We start from the raw sequence: 11,046 nt of genomic DNA on the forward strand, positions 1-11,046 counted from the left end.
ATTTTACTTTTGTGTCAATAACTATTCCGAATAGTTAAACCATTACTTATTTCGATTAAAAAATTGATATAATTTTTTATTCTTAAAAATACATGAATATTGTATTCACAATTATGTTTTTATGAAGAAAAAACTGTTAATATTTTGACCAAAATAGTATATACCAATTATTTAGACAATAAAATTATAAAAATAGAAAGATTAAAAAATGTAGGATTAATGGGAGGATTTCTTAAATATTATTTAGAGCTTCATTCTTAATATTATAAATAGAATAAATTGAGTTAAAAGGATCGTCACATAATTAATCTTTGTAGTATCTGACATTAGTCAATTAATGAGTCTAATACCGATAATTATAACGGAAGAAAATTAAGACTAATTTTATGCTTAAGAATAGTAAAAAAATGATAATTTGATCGAAAAAACTATTGCTGAACATGAATATTTAATAAATAAATCTAATTTTAGAAGGAAAAAAACATGTTTGATAGACTAAAATACAACACAAATTTATTGCAACTTTTAATTTATGGCAGTTTGGGAATGCTTCCAATAATGAAAATTTAATTTTTTATCCCAAAAATTGATTTAAAATCATTATTAAAAAATTGATTTTTAACCTAATCTCAAAAACTCAAATTTCAAACTTTTGCAGTAGAAAATCACTTTTAGGGTGAAATTTTATTTTTATCCAAAGTTATTTAATTTTAATTAATTTTTAAATTAGTACACATACATGTATTATTATTTATTAACTTTGTATTAATGTTCAAATCGATTATTAAACATAAACTGATAAAACTTAAAATATTTTTTTTTTACTTTTAAGTATATATATATTATTTTCTTGTCAAAACAAGTTATTAAATTATTATTTCATAATAATTTTAAATCCGCGTGTTAAAAAATATTGATAACAAATTTCTCCTAACAAAATATTTCATATATGAAATATTATTAATGGATTATTATAAACTATTTTTTTTATATTTTTGAAAATTTTAAAACCATAATAATCATTTAAAAAATCAATTCATTGCATTCCCCGTTTGTAATGAGAAAGGGAGAGTTGAAGCACTTTCAATCGACCGGTCCAGGGATAATAAGATGAACAAAAATATTCAACTTCGTAACATTGGTTTTGATGACCATTTGTAATGTACCCATATACAGTGCTTCCCACATCATATTTCTCAGAAAGTACCTGGTTTTCTTCCGGTCGAATGTCCCCCGGAGTTATAGACCGTAGCGCCACTTGCATGTCCGTTCTACGGCTTCCTTTCTGATGAACGGCGAAGGCATGCATGTCTAACATTACCCACAACCCTCTTGGGAAAGACTAGAGAATGCTCCGGATCGAAAACCAATCATCTTCCCATATATACAATGATCTCGCAGACACTTCTGCTCATAATAGGCAACCTCCGATGAATATGAATCCCGACACTTTGCAAAAGCTCGAGATTTTCATCGGAAGGCCAACCTGCAGCTGCATTTATCATAAGAAATAATATTCCCCTGCGAATGAACTTTATGCATCATTCTTTTAAAAGAAACACAGAACATAAAACAAGAATAAGTTGTCACTCACCTGGTCCCAGAAGTCGAAATAATCACCTGCTTTGAATCACTCTATAATTAAGTACCAAGTCATTGGGTTTCTTCCATATGTAAGCTCGCACAGTAGCTAAGCTCATGTATGGTGATAATACCTGCATGATATAGCAGCAAATCAATGACTTACTGGTCATATAGCATGATTGAACCTGAGCTAAACCGCCGCCTAAAACCGCATAGAAAGATTCTTTAGCAGTCTAACTGACCAGAATATAATGATTGAACTTGAACACTATTCTAAAACTATTTTACTTGCCTGATTATTGCATAAAATCTCAATAGAGGGCCGAAGCTTTTGCCAAGGCTTCGATCCAGACTGCGATTGTCCTCCAAGTCCATCAGTACTTACACTATCAATTGGTTTGTCAAGCACCAGTTTTTCTATGACATAATTAACGACCTAAATAACCAGAAAACCAATAAAACATTTATATACAAAAACAACCTATAACCACCAGTTCTACATTAAAATCAAGTTGGTGCCCTAAAAAAATTTACAACATGAATCATCTTCCAATACACCATCTCATACCAAAATTTGAAACAAAAAACGAAGAGAAATTAGACAACACACAAAGGCATCTTGTATTTGTTCCTAGCTTGTATTTGCAACAGCTAAGTCGAAGGTTCTACCAATGTATTTGTATCCTAAAATACAACATTGCTCTTTTTCCTCTCAAGTGTCCATGCAACAATATATAAATAGATGATAAACTATTAATCCAAGAGTTCTAAACGTGCGGCTAACAACATATGCTACTCTGTACAAACGCATGCCATGCAAAAGAAGTTTCCTTTTGCAAGTACTACCAAAGCATACCTTATGCATTCTCAATATGCGAGGTGCACTTAACTTTCCTTGTGTCAATATCTGAACAGCTGAACCTTCACATGGATGAAGATAGAAGCTGCACCTGCAAAAATAAAAAATAAAACTTCATCACAAGAGATGGAGAACAGGATTAAATGATGATGATGGAAAAAGGAACAATAAAACAAAAAGCATGGCAAATTACTGTACTTGAACGGCTATTCAATTAAGTTCCTAACAAACTTATTTCCTAAGTTAATTAACCAAAGTTTAATGAGGTCAAAGAAGTTACTTGGTGTTTTCTCGTGGTGGTAACCGATTATTTAATACGCAATCCAAAACCCATGAAGGAAAGTCCTTCTCGTCCTCAGTTGCATCCAATTCAGTAATTTTCATTCTCCTAGGACCTCCTTGGGAACCCTCAGTAATAATTGAGGGAGGGGAAACAGTAGAAAACTCGAAAGGAGGATAGACCATGGAGTCATTTTCAGCATTTCCATCTACCTCAATTCTTGAATGAGCAGCACTTCGTGCTGCTGCATCTTTTCCTGACAAAATGTCTCCATTAGCTGAAGCCTGGGAGCCATGACTTTGCTTTCTTTTGGACAGCCAATTGGCCAACAGACCTTTCAGGACTTCACGAGCTAGATTAACCTGCCAAAGACAACAACAGATGCACAAAGATTTGTCATAGATATCAGTTTCTTAATATTGACACAATATATATATTACCTTATCATCCTCGGGCTTTCCACTTATGTTCAGATCTGCAGAATACATCTCTGCAGTAAAGCATTGAGGTGTCTCTAAATGAACAGACAAGCTTCCAAGTCGGGTATCCACGGTGAACCATGCTGGAATGCTTACCTAGAGTGGTTTTAAGCAAAGATCCAAAGTAAATTCCATAAAGAAGATATATCATAATCACCAAGCATAAATCAAATAAATAGTTACTGCACCATCTCAAACAGCTCTTCCTTTTTCTCGTCAAATGAAACCTGGACATCAAATATAAGAATGGATAAATTTTTTTTTTTGATAAGAATGGAAGGCCTCGTTAGAAACCTCCCTCTTGATTAATGGAGCTTGAAATTAAGCTCCTTAATCAGCGGAAGGAGGAAAAGAGTGCCTTAGAACTTTTATTAATGAAGAACAAATACATAAGATTTAACAATCACACTAAAATACATTACATAAAACTTAACCACTCCTCCTGGCAGAACAAACTACTCACTGGACCATAAAAACCACATTATAAACCTTACAATCAACCTATCCCTTTCTTTGCTAAACTGTCCGCCTCCCCATTGCACGTCCTTGGAATCAACCTCACTAAATGAACCTTGCCAGTAATAAGAGTCGAAATCTGATAAACTAGATGAGAGAAGATAACAGGAGCCAAAACCGGGGACTGAATCCACTCCACTGCAGATGAACAATCACTCTCAACGATCAACCTACCACTAGATTCCCAACTAGATGATAAAAAAATTTCAATGCCTCTTTTAATAGCCTTTAATTCAGCAAGTGGATGAGTTCCTACGCCAACATTCTCTGAAAAAGTCAAAAGGGTGCAACCATTCCAATCTCTTAATATACCTCCAATTCCTCCACCCGAACCATCTAGTCTGACAGCTCCATCGACATTCAATTTAAGGAAATCAGCCGGGGGGAATCCACCTAAATACATCACAAACTTTGTCTTTAAAAGGTGTAACTCCATCTGCCAGAGATGGATTACCCATCAGCACATCCTCATGAATGGTAATCTTAGGGAATTTGGCTAGGAACCATTTAGAAAGCCTGAATCTAACAATGAAGAACAAAGACAATCTGTCAAGAGGATAACCTTCAAATACCATAGCATTCCTAACTTTCCAAATTGACCAAAAGATGACTCACTGAATAAACTTCCAAATTGTTGAGTTCACCCTCAACTCACCCCAGGAAATAAGAATAGGAGGGTCTTGGGGTAAAACCAACGATACATCCCAGAAACTAGCTAATTTATTCCATAATTCCCAAACAACATCGCAAGAAATAAATAAATGCTGCATCATTTCCTCCTTATCCTTACATAAAGGACAAAGAATGTCGGCTCCTAGTGGTAAACCTCTCTTAACCAACTCAGCTTTGACTGCTACTTTCTGATGAGCAAGCTGCCAGAGGAATGCTTCCACCCGAGGTGGAGCAAATCCCAGCCAAACCCCTTTTGACCACAAAGTATTACTCCCCAACACAGGGCCAAGAGAGCTTCTGCATGATTTTGTCGAAAACATACCATCTCCACTTGCAGCCCACGATAGAAAATCTTCCACCAACTCTGAAAGTTGAATATCCTTAAGTTTAGACATCAGATCCATCCATTGAACCAATTCCCAATCACTTAAACTCCTTCTAGTCTGAACATTCCACACCCAACCGCTCGGTTCAAAACTACCAAACTCTGCAATCTTCCCCTCTTTATTAGTAGAGAGCACAAAGATTCTAGGGAAAAGAAATTTGAGAGAGCACTCATCAGCCCATACATCATTCCAAAAAGAGATGGATTCTCCATTTCCCACTCTTAGTGCAAACCATGAATACACAAGTGTCTATTGTTAAACTGTTCATAGAAAGCAAAGTGCAAACCACTTTTATCAAGGAGGAGAAAAAGAAAAAGTGGCGAGAGATTCTCATTCACCTGTCCATAGTCCTCAATCACGACCCCCTTGGTTATCTCCCAGAGCTTTACTGAACCAGCAGCATCCTGTTAAATAAGCATAAATATCATAAATGTTCAAAAAGCAATTTCCCAAGACAACCTTTGGAATGTAAACCAACAAATAAAAGAATTACCACTTTTACCTTTGTCAATACATGCCTTCTATTATTTAAAACTTCATGCTGAACAATTGCTGGAGTTCCAGCAATGGTAAAGTTTGGTTCTTTATAAACAGGGCCCTTTGAATAACCAACAGCATCAGCACATCAGTGAAGGGAAGGGCATACAAGAGAAATGTTAAACAGATTTCAGACGCAGCCAAACTTCACAAATAGATATCCATAACAAAGCATGTCATTACTTATAAAAGGAAATTCTAATATTTGTTCCCTGGGTGAGCAAGGAACAAAAGGGAAGAAAACCATTAACAACCTGAAGAGCAGCACCAAATTCACCACAATTCAAGCATACAAAGAAAAGAACTGCCACATGGTGCAGATTTTATGTATTAATAATACTTTCCACAAACTAATAAAGTGGAAGCGAGGATTAACGAGAAAAATTCTCATTATAAAAAGGTGAATTTCTGTAAGCATAAAAATTACAAACATGAATACACACACACACACACACACACGAGTGCACTCACACATGATACTTACTGGGGTAGACCCTTCTAACGAAACTCTTGCCCTAGAATAAGACAAGTTTCCAGCCAAGAATGAACCACCTCTTTGGAATACATTCCGAGGATTTTGTCCTTCGGCAGGCCACCTAGAAACTGAAGAATCTGTAGTTGCAACCCATATATTATCATCATATAATGCCAACTGCAAAATTGGTTGTTCCTTTGTGCAAAGCAAAAGACTCTCTCTTGTTGTCAAGTCTGTCAAATATAACTAATTTATGCACAAAAGTAAACACAAGCTGAGAGTTAAAACAAAAAATTAGAAGTAACAGAAAAGGATGTTAAGATTTGTGAAGATTACATAAATTACGAAAAATATGGACTTTATTTGATGCGAGAATCATTCAAAAGGCTATTTGTGCTAGAATAGAAATGATCAAGACTTGACATTAAGTTACATTGAATTAAAGTTGAAGAGTTTTATTCTCTTTTTCCTTCATTTTAATATGCCAAACGTAAAATGGTTGTTTCAAAACCTACTGGAATTTGAAGGATATTACACTAGAAATCATGTTTACTTAGGTTTGTTGTCTGTTATTAGATTTCTATTCGTTGGTCATGGGTTGCTGAAGTCAGTTTAGGAAGTTCCCTACCCTTGGACCCCATGACCTTTGGGAATATTGTTACTAGAACTCAATGAACGAGCATGACCTATCGCAAGTACTAGACGACAGCTTTACCAAATCCTAAGTAACTGTAGTGCCAATCCTTGTCCCGGTGCAAAGATTAAGGAATAATAGGTGTGAAGCCTAAATCACCTATTCTTCTTCCTTAACCTCTAATTTCCGACTTTGGCTTCCACTTCAAATAAAGTTTGAATACTTCCAACATACCCCAATCCCACCCTTATAAATTCATCATAAAATTAAATCAGTAACCCTTACTTTACTATTCACAAGTACTGGTAAAGTAGCAGCGCAACCCAGGATTGCTCTCAAAATTCTTTATTAAATCAATTCACGTTCAATAATTTCCAATACTTCATTGTCCTAGATCAGCATGAAATATCTTGTTCAATTTTACATCAAAACATTGCAAAACTGATAAGTAAGCTGAATAAATTGTTTTGTATGAATATGTACTTACAGAAAGATCTCTACCACCACTATAAACATGACTAAATGTTGGGGTGCTTGCAAGTGCCCAAACAGAATCTGTGTGCACAGCGTATGAATGCACACAATGTTGCTGACCGAGATCCCATAGCCTGCAAAATAAAATTAAGAGCATTTAAAAGAAAGGTCTAAAATTCTTTATGGTTGAAAATAGCTTCTGGTAATGCAACAGAAAAATGTACGCACAGATCATGTACCTGATCATAGAATCAGAGGACCCTGACAAACAATATCTGAAATAAAATTTCTGTCAAAAACTTCACTCACAAAATAGCCACAGTGAAAAATAAAATCAAAAAACAAAATCCAATAGCAGTCAATCAAGGGAAGAACCCATCAGCAATCAACCAACCTATATATTTCATAGCCAAAGTTGCATTCAGCGGTTGCAAGAGAGAAGAATCAGGTTTAACATATGCATGTAATAATGGTTATTAAAGCTCCATAACAATAATGCCTACACCTAACATCAAGCTGATATTATTTTTCACTAAGATCTAAAGATTATTAAGTAGAACTCATTGTACTAACCTGCCGGTAGAATCCAGAAGCAAAGCCCTAATGTTATCTGTGTGCCCTCTTAATTTCATATTCTTTGAACCAGTTCTTGGATCGCAAACTCGCACAACCTATAAGAAAATGAGTCAGGAAACAAAAAATAGCTACTGAAAATTTGTTAAATAAATCAAATGACCAACAGAGGTAAAGATAAGGTCATCTCTAGCAAGAAGTCGTTCGGGGAGAAAAATGTCATTATCATAAAAATTTAATCAAGAAGCAAAAACTACCTTCTCAGTTCCACCAGAGACAAGAAGGGATCCACTATCATTCATTGCCAATGCATAAACCGACTCTTTATGGCCTTTGGCAGCAATAGGGACGTATCCATGACACTGAGATGTGTGTGTTTAATGCTGTTACTCGAGCTAATTGTTCGTAAATTTGACACTTGAAATGAATTTGTCGAACCATTGATACCATTGGAACAATCATTGCCCACTACATCATTGGACTTAGATGTTGTAGTAACTGCAGCTTCAATATCCCACACAAAAACCTCACCACCAAGACCCCCAGAGGTAACTATATTGGCCTAAAATGTACAACAATAAAAAGAATCAGAAAGTGAATTCCATAGTAATAAACACCATAACTTGAAGTATAATTATGCTGCCAAACTAAACATGAAAGCTAAATTGAAATATTGCACTGCATGACCTTTAATGCCTTCAGCAAATAAAATCAATTGATAATTCTGACAGAAATTACATTTTTATCAGCAGCGGCTAGACATGTAACATAGTCAGAGTGTTGACGAAATGTCCTGGTGCATGTTCCATCAGATGAGCAATTCCATGTCTGGTGTTTCTCAACGAGAGAGAAAATGTCAATACTTAACTGGCATAGTCAATACAACACTGATAACACGTTAATTAAAAAGAAACCTTCAATGTTGTGTCTGACGAGCAGGAAACAAGTGTACTGTCACCAGCAATAACAGTATCATTTACCTGCAAAACAAGGAAATAACATTGTTCTCAATCATAACTTACACGGTTACATATATCACATATTTTATATGTATTTCAATGGCGAGTTCCACAAACTGGACCAAAAAAAAAAGCAGATAAAGGGCTCTAAACATTCAAATTGAAAACTGATGTAATTGAATTGCAAAGTACAATACTTGCTCTAGATTTTGCTTCTGGTGAGCTGGTTGCTTGGTTGGTTAATAAGCAACGATTCAAATTTGATATCACATCAGGGATAATGTCATTCTAGTGGACCAAATTAGAAAATAAATTAAAAGTCCACCCCTCCAAACCACAAATTAGCAATAAAAAATATTGGCTAAAGTATGAAGGTCAGGCTAATTAGCTAATAGTAGATTATCATGAACAGCAAAAAGTTACCCAATCAACATGAGACTCAAATGTAGCAGAGCATGTGGCAGTGTTTTCACCAAGTGCCCATTTCTTAAGTGTGCCATCGCGGCTTCCAGTGAAAAGATAGTCAGACCCATCAGAGGCAGATGACTTGTGCACAGCCAAACAATTTATGCCAGCACAATGCTGCAAAACAACAGAGAAACATCAATGCCTAATGCCTATACCTAAAATTAAATTATAAAACTCTCTACTAAAGTTCAAGATCATGACAATTTTTTATAGTATAAAGAAAAGGATTAGCAGCATAATCAAATTTGATTGCAAACATGGTCTTAAATTAATGATGAATGTGTGGATAATAGAATGAATTAACGCAAGCCATCATTTCCATTTTAGTTCAGTATAGCAAAACTCCTAAAGGATAAATAGCATTCAACAATGAAATTAGCACAACATTACCTTGGAGAAGGAAATTAAGAAGTTCCAACCAAAGTAGATTTCAGATGTGCCAAGTTTATCAACTTAGCAAATATATAACAAGCAGTCTCAACGAACCTAATTAATATATATATAGCATGGTATTACAAATCTACACAAGGATACAAGCACAAATGCAAATATGTTCAAATGGTTATTCTGTGAATTGTTCATCAACTAGAAATCCCCCACATAAGAAAAAATAAAATAAAACCAAATACAAGCTTCTACAATTTATATTTTAACTAAAATATGATTGCATAAAAGGATAAGTAAAGGCAAAACACTAATAATCTAAAATGTGGCACATTAGAATGAAAAACACAGATAAATTAGATTCCTAATAACATCTGAACATGAAAACTACACATGATTGACAAATACATATGAAGGAAGATGACTCATAAACTTGAAAGAGGAAAAATGAAGTGGGAAAGCAATGAAAGAATTAAAGAAGGAAAAAAATAACAACAACGACATAAACAACATCACCTTTGTGTCAGCAGTGTCATTCAATACATATGTCAGCCTCTTTTCTTTACGTGGGCGGTTAGAATTGTTATTGTTCCCTGCACTGTCCACTCGGAGCATTGCAGTAACCCCTACATAACCAGTCGAGTGAAATTTGATAACTTTACCACTACTATTTCTCATTGCTTCTATACACTTTAATATCACCACACTATATTAAAAGTAATCTACATTCTGCAACTAAATATAACTTAAGAAAAGGATAAAACAAATGATATGCACCAAAGCCAAAACAGATCAAACCCATCTATCTTGAACAGATAATTAGTATTTTAAAAATATATAATAGAAATCCTTACACATGATTCAACAGAAAAAAATACAATCAAAACACAAAACTCTCAATTAAATCCAAATTAACATTTTAAAAATGACTACAACCGCATCCATCGCAATTAAAACATATTTCTCATTCATATTCATTAAAGGTCATAATTGCTGAAAAATGGACGAGCTCACCGAAAATGCAAACCATAACCGTCCAATATTACCAAACTAGACAATCAATAACAAAAACAATAAAAAAATTATACATATTCAAAACATTTGCCGCAAAAAAAAATTATATCCAAAATTTCGCCAAATAAAAACTCAATAAATTAAAACAAATTATCGATGAGAAACGAAGTGGGGAGAGACTTTGGACTTACCGGGACAATCTTCCAAGAAGAATCGAACAGCGATAGGAATGAATTGTTGAAAAAGCGATGAAATCAAACCCTGTAAATTATATTAATATATTTGTTTCAACTTTTTATTTTCTTCGCTAAGGGAAGATAATGAAGAGATTTAAATAATTGGGGAAGAAATGGTGATTAATAAAATCGATAAATAAAAACTCTCTCAGGAAAATACTGAACAGGAAAGTGAAAACGGAAAAGTTGAGGGATGATAGAGGCTTATTGGTCTAGTTAAAAAAAACCCTGGATCCACGACGTCGTTTAAATTAGAAGTGGGAACATAAATGACTTAAGGAAATAAATTGATTTATTAGTTAATTATTAAATACTAGTATTTTTTTTGTAATTTAATTTATTAAAGTAGGCAAATCTACATTAATCAAATAATATCAAACACATCACAAATTGAGCGCTCTTAATGGTTACAAAATCATTATTATTTTTTGAGGTTTCGAGTTTGAGCGTTACATATGCAAGAACCAAAATTACTCTTTCTTTTTTCGAATCGTTGATCGGAATAGGATGGATCAA

General features: G+C 34.3%; 1 pseudogene; it reads right to left on the bottom strand.

The window, feature by feature from the left end:
• Positions 1-1,192: 1,192 nt before the first annotated feature.
• LOC120138839 lies at positions 1,193-10,545 on the bottom strand (annotated as a pseudogene).
• Between the last annotated feature and the right edge of the window lie 501 nt (positions 10,546-11,046).

This window comes from Hibiscus syriacus, unplaced genomic scaffold (genome assembly GCF_006381635.1).
Source record: "Hibiscus syriacus cultivar Baekdansim isolate YM2019G1 unplaced genomic scaffold, ASM638163v2 tig00110710_pilon, whole genome shotgun sequence".
In the NCBI taxonomy this organism is placed as follows: Eukaryota; Viridiplantae; Streptophyta; class Magnoliopsida; order Malvales; family Malvaceae; genus Hibiscus; species Hibiscus syriacus.